The sequence below is a fragment of the Saccoglossus kowalevskii genome, chromosome 21 (assembly GCF_978046115.1).
Source record: "Saccoglossus kowalevskii chromosome 21, keSacKowa6.1, whole genome shotgun sequence".
NCBI lineage: Eukaryota > Metazoa > Hemichordata > Enteropneusta > Harrimaniidae > Saccoglossus > Saccoglossus kowalevskii.
Window position 1 is genome coordinate 14592201 of NC_140661.1, and position 19899 is coordinate 14612099.

Genomic DNA, 19899 nt, shown 5'->3' on the forward strand with positions numbered 1-19899 from the left:
CTTATCCGAGCGTTCGCTGCGTTCTGTGGTGACAAAGATTTGATACAAAGATTTACCGTGACCAGAACGTAAAAACTTATTATTGTAGCAGCTGAACGTATAATAGCTAAATGAAATAATGAGTTACGCAAATACCAATAAAGTTGTTACAATAATAATTTGAAGGAATGAATGTAATCATATTATCTGCAATTGAACAGTTAAGGATACTATCTGTTTTTATGTTGGATTCAACCTGACAACATTAAAGGTGAATTCAAACAACGTTAGCCATGATGATGTAAACACGAAACACAACCGTACTACTTAATTTAGATATGTTTGTTTGTTCCACGTAATCGTTACATAAAACAATCGAACCAAATATCGTGCAAAATTTCAATACAACTAAAGTAAAAAAAATGTACTGTTTGTATCGCCATGGTTACACAGACGCATGCGTAATTGTTACAAAATATACCCATATTACATAATACTGCAATGAAATCATAAGTACTTTAGTAGATGTGTATTTATTTATTTAGAACTACATGTTTGTAAAAATAACGAAATCGGTACCAGGCCGAACGACAATGTTCCGTGATTCACGAAGTGATTAATATTTTTTAATATGATCAATTTCTTTCGTCTTATACCAAGATCGCTTATAAACCTAGTGGTCATACGTCTCTGTGTCTAGTTTAGGACAAACTAGCTTCATTGAGCTCGCCTTACGACACAGGTTTATTATGCAATACGATTTACAATTACTGGCCAAAATCGGAATAGCATGTCATCGCAAAATTTCAATAAGAAACATGCAAATTAGTAACCCGATGGACGGACATGTAACCCCTGGTAACCAACCCCATTCACAGTTGATCGCACACACAATCGCGCAATTGCACATTTAGAGAACGTTTGAATACGCAAAGCCGAATGCTCCTTTCTGAGCATTCTGTGTGCAGCCTGAGAATGGAAATATTAGTATCCAGATGACAGCACGTTCTGAGACCAGACAAGGGGAAAAGATTATGGAAATAAAGTGTGGTTTAAAAATGCTTCGTGGCAGATAAAGTGATCTTAACTTTCCAAGGTATAATGATGGCAGCTTACCTGAGGAGAGAAGGATAAACAGAAACTAAAAAATGAGTTTGCCGGATATGCATTCGTGAAAATTTATTTGTAAATTTACTTTAACGATGACTGGAAAAACACTTTCAAATTGTGGGAAAAGTAGGCTATGAAGGTGTTTGTAACAGTTGTATGGAAATAGAATTATTGATTTGACAATTTGGAAAAGTAGTCTGAATGTTTTCGTAAATTTCACTGAACACATAAACACGGAATACATTGTATTTAAGCTCTATCTTCTTTATTGAAAACCACATAAAAGTCCAAATGCTTGAAATACAGGGTTAGTCAATCACTAAATCCAACATCAATAAACCGGACCTTCATGGGCCATATACATTTGGCCTGCTCAAGTCCGGGCGTATTACAGACAGTTGGATCAAAGATACACAAACGTGCGTATATTCGGTAATACCTATGAAATTTCCATCTACATAAATGATAAACAATGTTGTAAATTTAACGACACTCAGTTTGTCCACCCATCTTAAGAGTTATACGAGTGACAACTAAACGTGTATATGCCGAATCATTGCCGGCCAAAAGCGTAAAAATACACACCTTTGCAGAAGTAGGTATCATGCCATACTAAGATTCAATTATCAATATCTAAGAGTAATTAAAAACAAAATTTTTCACATTTTCCCACATAATCAAATATTTATAAGATGAGGATATGCAACTTATATGACAACGATGAAAATCTCTAAGAGGTCACGCGAATTGCGAGATTATTAAAAAAATCCCGAAATTCTAATGAGTAAGTCTGACCAGGGAGCTGTACTGAGTCTCATTACAGCTCCCTGGTCTGACGCAGAACTGTGTTGTTCGTGACGGTTGTTTTTCTGGTGTCATTGCTCATTTGCAAAGCGTGCCCTTTTGAATACAACGTAGATCTTCATCGTTTCTCTGCCGTTTACACAATCGAACTTATCCGAGCGTTCGCTGCGTTCTGTGGTGACAAAGATTTGATACAAAGATTTACCGTGACCAGAACGTAAAAACTTATTATTGTAGCAGCTGAACGTATAATAGCTAAATGAAATAATGAGTTACGCAAATACCAATAAAGTTGTTACAATAATAATTTGAAGGAATGAATGTAATCATATTATCTGCAATTGAACAGTTAAGGATACTATCTGTTTTTATGTTGGATTCAACCTGACAACATTAAAGGTGAATTCAAACAACGTTAGCCATGATGATGTAAACACGAAACACAACCGTACTACTTAATTTAGATATGTTTGTTTGTTCCACGTAATCGTTACATAAAACAATCGAACCAAATATCGTGCAAAATTTCAATACAACTAAAGTAAAAAAAATGTACTGTTTGTATCGCCATGGTTACACAGACGCATGCGTAATTGTTACAAAATATACCCATATTACATAATACTGCAATGAAATCATAAGTACTTTAGTAGATGTGTATTTATTTATTTAGAACTACATGTTTGTAAAAATAACGAAATCGGTACCAGGCCGAACGACAATGTTCCGTGATTCACGAAGTGATTAATATTTTTTAATATGATCAATTTCTTTCGTCTTATACCAAGATCGCTTATAAACCTAGTGGTCATACGTCTCTGTGTCTAGTTTAGGACAAACTAGCTTCATTGAGCTCGCCTTACGACACAGGTTTATTATGCAATACGATTTACAATTACTGGCCAAAATCGGAATAGCATGTCATCGCAAAATTTCAATAAGAAACATGCAAATTAGTAACCCGATGGACGGACATGTAACCCCTGGTAACCAACCCCATTCACAGTTGATCGCACACACAATCGCGCAATTGCACATTTAGAGAACGTTTGAATACGCATTATTATTTAAGGGCGGTGGTCATCGCGCCGCGCATGTGCGACATTTGTGTTCATAAACATTGTGCAACATTCACTAATTACCGCCGGTGACTCCTTCGATACTTTCCAATCATCAAAAGAAATTATCTAGTTATAGCTTGGCAACGTCTCAGTTTGTACTCGTTGGTCTGCCAGTGCGTAACAGTCAAAATCGTTCATATGAGTCCCATGTCTCGTGCATGCGTGGTGCGACGACCACCGCCCTTTAATGTTGTGTTTTCTGATCATAAATGTGGACATTTTGAAAGCACTACCAATTCTTAATATTTTGACGAGTGAGAGGTTCCATCAAATAAATTACAAAAAGCAAATGAAAATCGAGGAACCCGAACTTGTGTACATGGTAATGTTGACTCTGCGATCCCGTGTAGCGCTGAACTATATTTAGCGTTCATTTTGGGTCGGAAAATGGGCAAAATACAAAATTTAGGTTTATGATTCAAAAATTAAGCGTTTTCTACAAAATTTAACATAGTCATTCGCAAAGAATAGTATTATAGCAACCACGACGAAATATCAGTGAAATAATGCACTTTGATTCATTACTGCGTAACATACTGCTGAGTTCATTATTTGAACAAAAGAATACTTTTTTTCCAAGCGCCGCAGACGCAACGTTTGTAATTCATGATAAATCAAGTCAAATCTTTCTACCAACATCACTGAAATTTAAACTATACTATCAGGACTGTTACAACGAAAATGACATTAATATTAAAATCAGCCTCAGGTCTACAGCGCTCTGACCTGTCCGGCTTATTCGGAATACGGTATAATGTCCTTGCGGTACTTCAGCTCAATATACCAAGGCGTCGGTGCAGGCTGTGGCAGATCTTCAGTTGGTTCGTTCTCGGTTACTGGTATCAGCGTGGTATTTCCGTAGTAAATGTGCCGACACATCTCCCCGAATGGATTATCCAGATGTTGTATGTCATCGGGCGTGTAGCTGTTGATAATCATCCATTCGCCGTCCCAAATGTGAAAACCCAGAAAACCTTCCCAAGATGCCTTCATATGGAAATACTGTATCCACGTCTTAATCCCCGTCTGTATGAATGAGTCCGTTTCAATGTGCAAATCGCCTTGGTATTTACGGGCTAACTCATTATGACCCAAAATAGAGTTACAATCGTAACAGCTTACGTCATAATATTTGTATGTTTCATAGAAGTGTGCCAGAAAAGTGGAAGATTTCGAAGCCAAAATTATCCCTGTGTTTAATTTCATGCGATTTTCTGTGGTGGCTACGTAGTCGTATCTCCGCAATTTGTCCAATGAATCAAAGATGAGAACGTCGAGATCGAAATATGCACCGCCGTGTTCTAAGAGCACTTCGAGTCGAGACACATCGGCTTGGTGTTCAGGCCATTTTGGGTTTATATCCAAACCGAATACCTTCGTCGGTGCATGGCGGTGTTTTACTACAAGCGTGGGGATTGTTTTTACTTCTTCCCACCATCGTCCTACCGGCTCGCAATCCGTGTGAAAGAATATCTTGTCTGGTTTCATATATCTGTGCACACTGACAATACTTAAGAGATTGATGAAGTCGAACGGGTGACAAGTAAACCAGATGAAATGTGCGATGTTTGGAACCACGTCATGGTCATGGGGTTTAAGGGTGCCGTTGAAGGAAGGCCAGATCTCGTTAACAACAGGCAGGGAATCCAGCCCAAAGAACGGAATAAGTAGTTTAAAATGTCGAAATTTGATCAAGCTGACTTTCCCTTCGAGGTATAGCATGTGGTAGACAGTGAAGAACATGCACAGAATGAGGGCGCTCTTAAATGCGTTCGCTATTTTGCTCGCCATTGTCGTTTAAGTGAAGAATAATGTTGGATAATTATCTTGTCTTGGTTAGATGCAAATACACAATTTCCGCAGCGTCAGGTTTGGTTCTTGAGTTCTCCTGAAAAATACAAAGTTTAGAAATGGTTACACATAATGACATTACTTTTTTTTCTGTTTCAACCGAGTGAGTCATATGATCGCTTCTGTTGGGCGATATTGCTTTCAGCAATCTACGCTACGTCACAGTCACAAGAGGGCGCGACTAACAGTCACTGTATAACACGTAACCAAATCAGAAACCACGCAAAACTACGATTGGAACAACTATGATGAAAAGGTTCTAAAACTTACAAAATGGCCGCCGTTATTTACATTGTATGTTTAACATTTTTTCGAAAAATATTTACCACTTCATAATTTATGTAAAGTCGAATATGAATGCAAATAAGCTATGAAATACTGAGAATGTGTCGTGGGATATGCACAAAATGCAAAAGTGTTAAAATTGATAATAGACTGAGGTCAGAATAATCATGGTATTATTGAGATTCTATGTAATTATTGTACGTATGTCATTTTGGTTTTACTAAATGGAAAAACTCTCCGGAGCATTCATTCTCAAGAACATAAAATTAGAAAGCAGATTTGTTTACAACGGACCATTTTCAAAGTTAGTATTGTTTTATTTTTCCTGAAACCTGGAAGAGGGGCGGGGGGGGGGTCCCAGTGAAGATCTGTAACATTTGTTGAATTTAAAACAGCATGACTTGTGATCTTTTAGACAGATATGTCTTCATATAAAAAATGATTGTGTGTCTGTGTTGATTGATCAGTCAGTCTACCTCAGCTAGTGTTCGCATAGCCCAAAATTATACATCGTAGTTTTCAAAAAAAGTTTTGGTTCATCTGGGAGATAACCCATCTATCGTTTGCTAACTTGTGAACGAACTTGCTGTCAATCGGGTAAAATTGGTTGATGAAAAGATGTGTAGGAACTGCTCTATGCTGATGATATCGCTATAATCACTGAAAATGAACTGACATGAAGTATATGTTAGACGCAAATCAGCTAATTTAAACTGAAAAATTAAGTTTATTATCAAAACAAAATGAGAACGAAAGGCGAAAGCAGTGTTTAATACGCACACTCATACCTATATTTGGGCGTTTTACTGTACTCACATCTCGATAACCAAATAACTACAGATTTCGTAACAAAATCTGGAAATGAGCACTAGGTGCAATTATCAATTAATTCAAATATTAAGGCAATATAGGTTTTAACAGTTTTATAAAGCTAAATATTTTTCTGTGATGTCGTCAAAACTGGTCATCAGAATTATGGTATATTTTAGAAATTTGAAAGAGAGAAGACATATATTTCTGGCCATGGATCTATGAACTCACTCAATGTAAATTATTCTCCGAGTTTAAAAGTTCAAAAGGCAAAACGACGGACATATGTATCGTTTAAATATTGTATGTCATTATGAAGCTTTCATGCCCCCAACGCTCATATTTGTCACTTTTCTTTTATTCTGCCTTTGACTCAGGACTCAGGTTTTTCATATTATGAGTGAAGTTGAAGACGAAACTCACTTCCTGTTAAACTGCACACTATATGACGAGTTTAATTGGATAGATCGCTGTAACCATTGATCAATAACGATGAAGCGTAAAGACAGTGATATGTTTATATGTTTAAACACATTCAGTCTGTTACTTTTACTAGTTTAAATAATTTAAAATATGTATCAGTCAAGCACAGTCCCTCAAAAGAGGGACTGTGAGTCAAGGTAGTGTTTACCACGTGAATGTACCACGTGAATGTGAATATAAGCCATGTGTGGGCAGACCCGGGGTCTGTGTGGTTACCACAAAAAACACTATAATAAACATACACGGCATATAAATAGATATTACGTTACGTGTTGCAAGACGATGTTATTTTTAACCAATTACGTCATTGGACGTTTAATATGGTCCCACGCAACGTATGTAACGGATGTAAAATACTAAATACATTTTCGCTCGTGTGTATATGTCGTTAAAACAGGTCGAAATGCCGTGGTGTAACTTTCCTCGGGGGTTGTTATTCCTTAATTATATTTCACCAGTTTGTCACACCTGTAAATGCACGAATATGATTGGATGAGAGGTAGTTTTGATTATGCAAGCAATCTAAAACATGACTGGTCAGCATTTGAATAGAAGCAGAACATGTCCCAAAGCCAAGATTGTTTTTACAGAAACAATGTTAACTATCAAGTATTAAAAACGGAACTACCTGGATATGATAGTCGTGGAATTTATTAATAATTTACTGTACTTTGAAATACAATTATGGGAGTATGTGACAGTATGTTGTATGGCAATTTTTCAATTCCTTTTTTAAATTTTCGTCCGACGCGAAATTACTATAATTATTAAATTAAATCTGCGTCAACGCGAAATATTCTAAAAACTCATTCCAAAAAAGAATTATCAAATAAAACAATGAAATTGGCTAGAATTAAATTAGTTATTAAGACACACCTGTTCTGAATATCGATAAGTGACAATGCACCAATGATTTAAATACAATACAAGTTATTGATCTTAAAAAGGGGTGAACTACAAGTCACATTATAATTGTTATAAAACGACACAAATTTGGTCACTTTTAGATAACTATATGCAAATTGAAAATCACAAACACGCAAAATATTTATTTATACCCCCAACTATTCATAAATGAATTTATTCATTAATTCACACGAAATTAATCATTTGATTAATTAACATTTATAAGTCATTCATTTACTAACCCTATTTCCATTCTATTGATTGATTCATCTATTCGATGGCAATAGACAAGAACGTTACAGTGGACACAATGAGTGAACTACACATCTTGTTTGGTTCTGAAGAGAATGATTACCCAGTCTAAATAATAACTAAACTTCCCAATATTATAATCTAATGTTAGATAGTGACTAAACTGCTTAAAATACTAGTAATTTGATGTTGGATACAGTGAACAAATTCGTGCCCAACTTCTGAACTAGCCTATCCTGCCCAAATAATGAAAGTGTATACTGATATTGTCACCCGAAGCAGAGAACCAATCATAAATCGACATGTGTATTACTATATTTGTTTACACTATATTAACCTTAAGAAGGCAATAATTTGTCCAACCAGAATGATGTTGCTAAAGTTTTCCTATTTTCTATGTGTCTATGTGTCTTTCATTGTTTGGATAATTTTTTTGCCAAGTGGATATACAATGCAATTTCACATTGGCTAAAGGTCTTGATCAATACTTTGGGGAATCAGTGAGTAAAAATAATATGGCATAAATTGACTTCAGCCGCAAAAGGCTCAATAACCAGTAATTATGAAATTATCTTGTGGTTAACTGCACATGTTATAAACTGCAACATCACATGACTTAGTGTATATCCGACTGGTTATAATATTCTCATTGATACTAGCTGGGACATGGTAAATATGTTGTCACATATTAGGTTATTAAACGCAAGATTTATGATCAAAATAATATATTATACCAATAATACATGCTATGGTTTGAACAATGCAATCATTATCACGGGGTCATTTCACATAGCAACATAGGGTCATTTCACATAGCAACATAGGGTCATTTCACATAGCAACATAGGGTCATTTCACATAGCAACATAGGGTCATTTCACATAGCAACATAGGGTCATTTCACATAGCAACATAGGGTCATTTCACATAGCAACATAGGGTCATTTCACATAGCAACATAGGGTCATTTCACATAGCAACATAGGGTCATTTCACATAGCAACATAGGGTCATTTCACATAGCAACATAGGGTCATTTCACATAGCAACATAGGGTCATTTCACATAGCAACATGGCCAACCAAATTAACAATTTGAATATTGTTGGCAGCAAACCATAGATTCCATAGCAACCGCTTGTGACAGATAGTAGACTGTGAGCACAATGAGAAAGTGGAGTATGTCAGAATTCAATAATCATCCAGATTATTGTCCCTCAATTGGATATATGCCAATTTAACAGTCTACGCGAAGGTGAATATGTCGAGAAGGAAATCACCATCAGATGTGAAACAGTATTCCTAAAGGTAGACTCATTTAGAATTTATTGATTATTCAGATTAATATCTTTTGGTTGACCAAAGTGTCAGTTTATTAGTCTGGGCATTCATTGTATGTTTGTATTTACTTGAAAAGGTAAGTATGAGAATATACCAGAAAGAATCAAAGCCATTAGATGTGAACAAGTTTTTATAATATCAGACTATTATTGTATCAGATTATTATCGCTCGATATTGGAAAAGATCACAGTCGGTTAATAGCAATATGTATCTAAAATGAATGTAATAATAAAGGAGAGAAAGCCAGTATTACAAATCAAAGGAATGCTCATTTTTTAAATGAAAGAATTGCGAATAAAAACACCTAACAGCTTAATTGTATTTTTGTCAGTACTTTTCATTAAATAAATGAATTTCTGCAAATTAGTGATTGTTTCTTTTAGGAATTTGATATTGGAAAAAGTTTCTTTTCGATATTTTTGGTATTTTTTGGCATACCAAAAAGAAGTGTATATAATCTTCCATGTCATGCAATGAACAATGTCGACAAATTCTCTTTTCTGATGGTATTTTTGGATGGGAGTGTCTTCCTTTTTTCAATGGCTAAATTGTGATTACTTGTTCTGAATTTTAAATTTAAGGTATATTCTAAGTTTTGTTTTATCATTTGTCATATTGCCTCTCCAGTAGGAGACTTTTTTTCATGTTTTGCTATGATAGTGGAGATGTTGTAGGGTTGTGTATGTCTTTTACAATATTTTTCACTCAGTAATCCCATTGTAATGTTGACACTGTCTGGTCATTTAATGCTACTTTTGCATAATTATTTAGTGGCATATTTAATAATCGTGACCAAAATTTTATCATGTTTATTTTAACATCGATTATCAAGGTGAATTTTCCTATTTCATCCCCGAGATGCATTATTTGCTGTGTATTTGTTAATACCTAGTAATATTTTCCCATTTATTATTACTTATATTTTCCATCCCCCCAAATTTTAGATCCATAAAAAAGCATTGGTTTAATACATGTATTAAAAAGATAAATTTATGTTTGGCAATCAGTTTTCAATTGGCAATGACTTTTTAGCACATACATTACTTTGATAGCTTTATCTGCCAAGTTGTCTCTAGTCTCAGTGAATCTTCCATTTGATTTAAAAATGATTCCAAGATAGTTGTACGAGTTCACACAACAATGTTTTTCTTTTTGGTAGTAGAATTTGTCATTACTTTTTAGTGTTCTTCTTCTAAATATAATGAATATGTAAGTATGTTCCTCGGTAGGCTAATCAATGATTATTTTGACAATATGACATCCATTGATTGTCTGTGTCAACATAGAAGTTGAATATAAGAAGAATTCAAAGTCATTTTATGTGAAGCAGATTGTTTAACAATATACGAACTCAAAATTCAGGATTATTTAGTTTAGGCTATTAAGGTAGGCTAATCAATGATTATTTTGACAATATGACATCCATTGATTGTCTGTGTCAACATAGAAGTTGAATATGAGAAGAATTCAAAGTCATTTTATGTGAAACAGATTGTTTAACAATATACGAACTCAAAATTCAGGATTATTTAGTTTAGGCTAATAAGGTAGGCTAATTCAATGATTATTTTGACAATATGACATCCATTGATTGTCTGTGTCAACATAGAAGTTAAATATAAGAAGAATTCAAAGTCATTTTATGTGAAGCAGATTGTTTAACAATATACGAACTCAAAATTCAGGATTATTTAGTTTAGGCTAATAAGGTAGGCTAATTCAATGATTATTTTGACAATATGACATCCATTGATTGTCTGTGTCAACATAGAAGTTGAATATAAGAAGAATTCAAAGTCATTTTATGTGAAGCAGATTGTTTAACAATATACGAACTCAAAATTCAGGATTATTTAGTTTAGGCTAATAAGGTAGGCTAATTCAATGATTATTTTGACAATATGACATCCATTGATTGTCTGTGTCAACATAGAAGTTGAATATGAGAAGAATTCAAAGTCATTTTATGTGAAGCAGATTGTTTAACAATATACGAACTCAAAATTCAGGATTATTTAGTTTAGGCTATTAAGGTAGGCTAATCAATGATTATTTTGACAATATGACATCCATTGATTGTCTGTGTCAACATAGAAGTTGAATATAAGAAGAATTCAAAGTCATTTTATGTGAAGCAGATTGTTTAACAATATACGAATTCAGAATTCAGGGTTATTTAGTTTATTATTACCTGGGCTGTCGTGTTTCGTAGTCCCAGCAACTAAAAAAAGTATATCCGTTCATATAATGTTTTATAGTAAGTAGTCTATGGCATCGCTGCCATTACAATTGTATATGGTATGCATTTGTGTTGAAATAACATTTGATACATATGTTCAAAACTTGTTTTGTGACCTTTTGCGGAAGTCAAATTCGGCGTGGTCAGTCTGGTTACATTATAATGTGACGTTCTATAGATAATAAATACGAAACTCATGCGATGCGACGGCGTACTGTCTGAGTGCATACTTTGTGGTATCCTCATAAGGATACATCATGGGAATGCCGAAATCCAAGAACAAACTTCTTAGTGTCAAGTCTGGTCCGAAACCCTTGGGGCCGCCATGTTTGTTTTTATTATTGGAGGAAGTTCATGCGCGTAATCGCTCCATATTTGAAATTCGCATTTCCTAATATGTTAGGATGAAAATAGTCCGTAAAATACCGCAAAATTACCGCACGCTGTAACATATGTCGTTACGGTGACAGATGTATAATAATAACTGATAATTTTAATTAAATTAATTGCAGGTTCATTGCAGTATTATGTGTTACAGATGTATTTCAGAATAATTACGCATGCGACTGTGTAACCATGGCAATTAAAACTGTCCATTATATGATGAAATATAAACAAGTTATGAAAACTAAATATTGAAAATTTGAAACCAGATCATAAACATGCACTCACGGTTTACTCGTTAAATTGAGTTTTATGGTGATATTTTACTTCCGTTTAATGTTTGTAATGTTACTAGTCATTACATGTTTAGATAGCATGTTGTCGTTCAGTAAATATATTGATTTGTCTATGTTAATTATTTACATGTTTTAAATGAAGGGAAATTAATCCACTGCCTGCCTTCCCGAAAGGTCAATTGTGGGAGTTCCCACCAGGGCCAATCATGCTCGAGGCTGAAGTAAGCTTGGCAGCCTCAACCAATCACAAGCCAGCTTAGTGCTGATTCGGGTTGACTCTGTCACCGGAAGCAGAGATCTGATTAGAGATGGACATGTTTAATACTAGTATAAATGATTCTAAACTTTCTTATCGTATTGTGGTCAGACATAACTGAAATGTTTGAATATCTTATTAGTGTAACTAGTTTAATATTCATTATATCACGTGTCGAGATTTTTTTATTCAAATTTTATCATAACGGTTCCATCCGTTGACCTTCTCTCCATCAATATAATGGATGTCTTCAACAGAGTCTGTTTTTGTTTAAGATTAACTTTTTGGCGGTTATAGGGCGGCAGTCGTCGCGCCGCGTCCTGTTCGATATGGGACTCATAGCGACGTATACAACGCGTGTAAAATACATTGTTTATTTACATGAAATTCGAACACGCGCTGCTCGACGACCACCGCGCTTTATACGTTTTCCAGCCAAGATGTTGGTGTAACAGTTTGCCTATCTCCTATGTACTTTTTCTGTAATTATTTTGATGATTTTGGACCAAAGGAATATATCCTTTTTAGTTGCAGATCTTGATCAACACTTTAGGAAAAAAAGGGGAGAAATATGTGAGTTTTATTTTGTGAAAGACGACGAAAGTTGATTTTCAACCCAAAAGGTCCAGAGATTATCTTATGGTAATATGTTACTCCTTAAAAGGTCGTGTTCGATATGGGACTTCATAGCGACGTATATAATACATGTAAAATACAATGTTTGTTTATTGTAAAAGGGTTAGTTATTCACTGGGTTTTAATTTTGCTTATTTCGCTGGCTGGAAAATGCGTAAAATTAAAATATATGTGAAATTTAGCATAGAACACATTATCTAAATGATAAAACCGTGAATTTAAAACCCACTGAATATGCCTGAAATGATAAATTAGCGAAATTTAAATTTAAAATTAGTCATTTTACAGTACACGAAATTCGAAAATGCGAAGCGCGACGACTACCGCCGTTTAAAGCGACGACACCAACACACGCTAAAAACGCAAAGGCTCATGGGTAGGTGCTTGTTTGTAAACAATGACGCGCTATGGCCATCTGACGCATACGCAGGTGACGAACCCTTCCCCACTTTAAACACGCTTGCTACAGCCACTTACGCACACATGCACTGAAACAGCACATAAGGCCAAGCTGTCAAAAATTACTGAATATAATGAGAGTTTTTGCGACCGGTATAGGCTCCCTGATGCAGGGCAGACATCCTAAACATTTCTCATGAATCAGGTTATTCAACCCGAGAACACAAATCCCAAAATACCTGACTCGGAGAATACTGTAAAGGGGTTAATTATTCACTGGGTTTTAATTTAGCTTATTTCGATGACTGGAAAATGCGCTAAATTAAAACCCAGTGAATATGTAACATTTTGCATAGAACACATTATCTAAATGATAAAACCGTGAATTTAAAACCCACTGAATATGCCTCAAATGGTAAATCAGAGAAATTTAAACCCAGTGAACATTAGTCATTTTACAGTATACTAAAATAAGTGTGATTCAATAAGTTTAAAGGACGGCAGTCGTCGTGCTGCGTCCTGTTCGATATGGGACTCATAGCGACGTATACAACGCATGTAAAATACATTGTTTATTTACATGAAATTCGAACACGTGCTGCGCGACGACCACCACGCTTTAAGTATGGTCACTTAACAACACATCAAAACTTTGAAGTTGCAAGCCATCTTGCTAACTGACTGACCGAATAATTTATAGAACCGTTGTAATATGGGAGTAGAAAATGAAAGAATATTCTTGATAGTCAGTTCGATACAGATGATTTAATATTTGTAAGAACATTCAGCATGTATGTGTGGTGAAGCGTCCCGAGTCTATGTCTTAGTCCGCCGCTGAGGGAGCAGAAACCAAGCTGGAAAGGACCAAAGTCTCAACGGGTTAAAGGGTGTATTCTGTATTCACAACAAATACATGGCCATGAATTGTCACTCATGGGTCTATCTTAGTACACACCTTTTATGGATGGTGGATTTCATGTGCGTAGAACAGATAAAAGCTGACTGTTTGCAACTTTCTAAATAGGAGAGGCATATACAGAAGGGGGCGTATTGAAACTAGTTGTAGCCCCTTCCAAGGTACACATAACCATTACTAAGAATATACATAGCCCCTTCCAAGATACACATAACCATTACTAAGAATATACATAGCCCCATCCAAGATACACATAACCATTACTAAGAATATACATAGCCCCTTCCAAGATACACATAACCATTACTAAGAATATACATAGCCCCATCCAAGATACACATAACCATTGCTAAGAATATACATAGCCCCTTCCAAGATACACATAACCATTACTAAGAATATACATAGCCCCATCCAAGATACACATAACCATTACTAAGAATATACATAGCCCATTCCAAGATACACATAACCATTACCAAGAATATACATAGCCCCATCCAAGATACACATAACCATTACTGAGAATATACATAGCCCCATCCAAGATACACATAACCATTACTAAGAATATACATAGCCCCATCCAAGATACACATAACCATTACTAAGAATAAAAATAGCTCCATCCAAGATACACATAACCATTACTAAGAATATACATAGCCCCTTCCAAGATACACATAACCATTACTAAGAATATACATAGCCCAATCCAAGATACACATAACCATTACTAAGAATATACATAGCTCCTTCCAAGATACACATAACCATTACTAAGAATATACATAGCCCCTTCCAAGATACACATAACCATTACTAAGAATATACATAGCCCTTTCCAAGATACACATAACCATTACTAAGAATATACATAGCCCTTTCCAAGATACACATAACCATTACTAAGAATATACATAGCCCCTTCCAAGATACACATAACCATTACTAAGAATATACATAGCCCCTTCCAAGATACACATGACCATTGCTAAGAATATACATAGTCCCTTCCAAGGTACACATAACCATTACTAAGAATACACATAGCCCCATCCAAGATACACATAACCATTACTAAGAATATACATAGTCCCTTCCAAGATACACATAACCATTACTAAGAATATACATAGCCCCATCCAAGATACTCATAACCATTACTAAGAATATACATAGCCCATTCCAAGATACACATAACCATTACTAAGAATATACATAGCCCCATCCAAGATACACATAACCATTACTAAGAATATACATAGCCTCTTCCAATATACACATAACCATTACTAAGAATATACATAGCCCCATCCAAGATACACATAACCATTACTAAGAATATACATAGCCCCTTCCAATATACACATAACCATTACTAAGAATATACATAGCCTCTTCCAATATACACATAACCATTACTAAGAATATACATAGCCCCATCCAAGATACACATAACCATTACTAAGAATATACATAGCCCCTTCCAAGGTACACATAACCATTACTAAGAATATACATAGCCCCTTCCAAGATACACATAACCATTAATAAGAATATACATAGCCTCTTCCAATATACACATAACCATTACTAAGTATATATATAGCCTCTTCCAAGATACACATAACCATTACTAAGAATATACATAGCCCCATCCAAGATACACATAACCATTACTAAGAATATACATAGCCTCTTCCAAGATACACATAACCATTACTAAGAATATACATAGCCCCATCCAAGATACACATAACCATTACTAAGAATATACATAGCCTCTTCCAAGATACACATAACCATTACTAAGAATACACATAGCCCCATCCAAGATACACATAACCATTACTAAGAATATACATAGCCCCATCCAAGATACACATAACCATTGCTAAGAATATACATAGCCCCATCCAAGATACACATAACCATTACTAAGAATACACATAGCCCCATCCAAGATACACATAACCATTACTAAGAATATACATAGCCTCTTCCAGGATACACATAACCATTACTAAGAATACACATAGCCCCATCCAAGATACACATAACCATTACTAAGAATACACATAGCCCCATCCAAGATACACATAACCATTGCTAAGAATACACATAGCCCCATCCAAGATACACATAACCATTACTAAGAATACACATAGCCCCATCCAAGATACACATAACCATTACTAAGAATATACATAGCCCCATCCAAGATACTCATAACCATTACTAAGAATACACATAGCCCCTTCCAAGATACACATAACCATTACTAAGAATATACATAGCCCCTTCCAAGATACACATAACCATTACTAAGAATATACATAGCCTCTTCCAGGATACACATAACCATTACTAATAATATACATAGCCCCATCCAAGATACACATAACCATTACTAAGAATATACATAGCCCCATCCAAGATACACATAACCATTACTAAGAATACACATAGTCCCATCCAAGATACACATAACCATTACTAAGAATATACATAGCCCCATCCAAGATACACATAACCATTACTAAGAATATACATAGCCCCATCCAAGATACACATAACCATTACTAAGAATATACATAGCCCCATCCAAGATACTCATAACCATTACTAAGAATACACATAGCCCCTTCCAAGATACACATAACCATTACTAAGAATATACATAGCCTCTTCCAGGATACACATAACCATTACTAATAATATACATAGCCCCATCCAAGATACACATAACCATTGCTAAGTATATATATAGCCCCTTCCAAGATACACATAACCATTACTAAGAATATACATAGCCCCATCCAAGATACACATAACCATTACTAAGAATATACATAGCCCCATCCAAGATACACATAACCATTACTAAGAATATACATAGCCCCTTCCAAGGTACACATAACCATTACTAAGAATATACATAGCCCCTTCCAAGATACACATAACCATTGATAAGAATATACATAGCCCCATCCAAGATACACATAACCATTACTAAGAATATACATAGCCCCTTCCAAGGTACACATAACCATTACTAAGAATATACATAGCCCCTTCCAAGATACACATAACCATTGATAAGAATATATATAGCCCCTTCCAAGATACACATAACCATTACTAAGAATATACATAGCCCCTTCCAAGGTACACATAACCATTGCTAAGAATATACATAGCCCCTTCCAGGATACACATAACCATTACTAAGAATATACATAGCCCCATCCAAGATACACATAACCATTACTAAGAATATACATAGCCCCTTCCAAGGTACACATAACCATTACTAAGAATATACATAGCCCCTTCCAAGATACACATAACCATTGATAAGAATATACATAGCCCCATCCAAGATACACATAACCATTACTAAGAATATACATAGCCCCTTCCAAGGTACACATAACCATTGCTAAGAATATACATAGCCCCTTCCAGGATACACATAACCATTACTAAGAATATACATAGCCCCATCCAAGATACACATAACCATTACTAAGAATATACATAGCCCCTTCCAAGATACACATAACCATTGATAAGAATATACATAGCCCCATCCAAGATACACATAACCATTACTAAGAATATACATAGCCCCTTCCAAGGTACACATAACCATTGCTAAGAATATACATAGCCCCTTCCAGGATACACATAACCATTACTAAGAATATACATAGCCCCATCCAAGATACACATAACCATTACTAAGAATATACATAGCCCCTTCCAAGGTACACATAACCATTACTAAGAATATACATAGCCCCTTCCAAGATACACATAACCATTGATAAGAATATACATAGCCCCATCCAAGATACACATAACCATTACTAAGAATATACATAGCCCCTTCCAAGGTACACATAACCATTACTAAGAATATACATAGCCCCTTCCAAGATACACATAACCATTACTAATAATATACATAGCCCCATCCAAGATACACATAACCATTGCTAAGTATATATATAGCCCCTTCCAAGATACACATAACCATTACTAAGAATATACATAGCCCCATCCAAGATACACATAACCATTACTAAGAATATACATAGCCCCATCCAAGATACACATAACCATTACTAAGAATATACATAGCCCCTTCCAAGGTACACATAACCATTACTAAGAATATACATAGCCCCTTCCAAGATACACATAACCATTGATAAGAATATACATAGCCCCATCCAAGATACACATAACCATTACTAAGAATACACATAGCCCCATCCAAGATACTCATAACCATTACTAAGAATACACATAGCCCCTTCCAAGATACACATAACCATTACTAAGAATATACATAGCCTCTTCCAGGATACACATAACCATTACTAATAATATACATAGCCCCATCCAAGATACACATAACCATTGCTAAGTATATATATAGCCCCTTCCAAGATACACATAACCATTACTAAGAATATACATAGCCCCATCCAAGATACACATAACCATTACTAAGAATATACATAGCCCCATCCAAGATACACATAACCATTACTAAGAATATACATAGCCCCTTCCAAGGTACACATAACCATTACTAAGAATATACATAGCCCCTTCCAAGATACACATAACCATTGATAAGAATATACATAGCCCCATCCAAGATACACATAACCATTACTAAGAATATACATAGTCCCTTCCAAGGTACACATAATCATTACTAAGAATATACATAGCCCCTTCCAAGATACACATAACCATTGATAAGAATATATATAGCCCCTTCCAAGATACACATAACCATTACTAAGAATATACATAGCCCCTTCCAAGGTACACATAACCATTACTAAGAATATACATAGCCCCTTCCAGGATACACATAACCATTACTAAGAATATACATAGCCCCATCCAAGATACACATAACCATTACTAAGAATATACATAGCCCCTTCCAAGGTACACATAACCATTACTAAGAATATACATAGCCCCTTCCAAGATACACATAACCATTGATAAGAATATACATAGCCCCATCCAAGATACACATAACCATTACTAAGAATATACATAGCCCCTTCCAAGGTACACATAACCATTACTAAGAATATACATAGCCCCATCCAAGATACACATAACCATTACTAATAATATACATAGCCCCATCCAAGATACACATAACCATTGCTAAGTATATATATAGCCCCTTCCAAGATACACATAACCATTACTAAGAATATACATAGCCCCATCCAAGATACACATAACCATTACTAAGAATATACATAGCCCCATCCAAGATACACATAACCATTACTAAGAATATACATAGCCCCTTCCAAGGTACACATAACCATTACTAAGAATATACATAGCCCCTTCCAAGATACACATAACCATTGATAAGAATATACATAGCCCCATCCAAGATACACATAACCATTACTAAGAATATACATAGCCCCTTCCAAGGTACACATAACCATTACTAAGAATATACATAGCCCCTTCCAAGATACACATAACCATTGATAAGAATATATATAGCCCCTTCCAAGATACACATAACCATTACTAAGAATATACATAGCCCCTTCCAAGGTACACATAACCATTACTAAGAATATACATAGCCCCTTCCAAGATACACATAACCATTACTAAGAATATACATAGCCCCATCCAAGATACACATAACCATTACTAAGAATATACATAGCCCCTTCCAAGGTACACATAACCATTACTAAGAATATACATAGCCCCTTCCAAGATACACATAACCATTGATAAGAATATACATAGCCCCA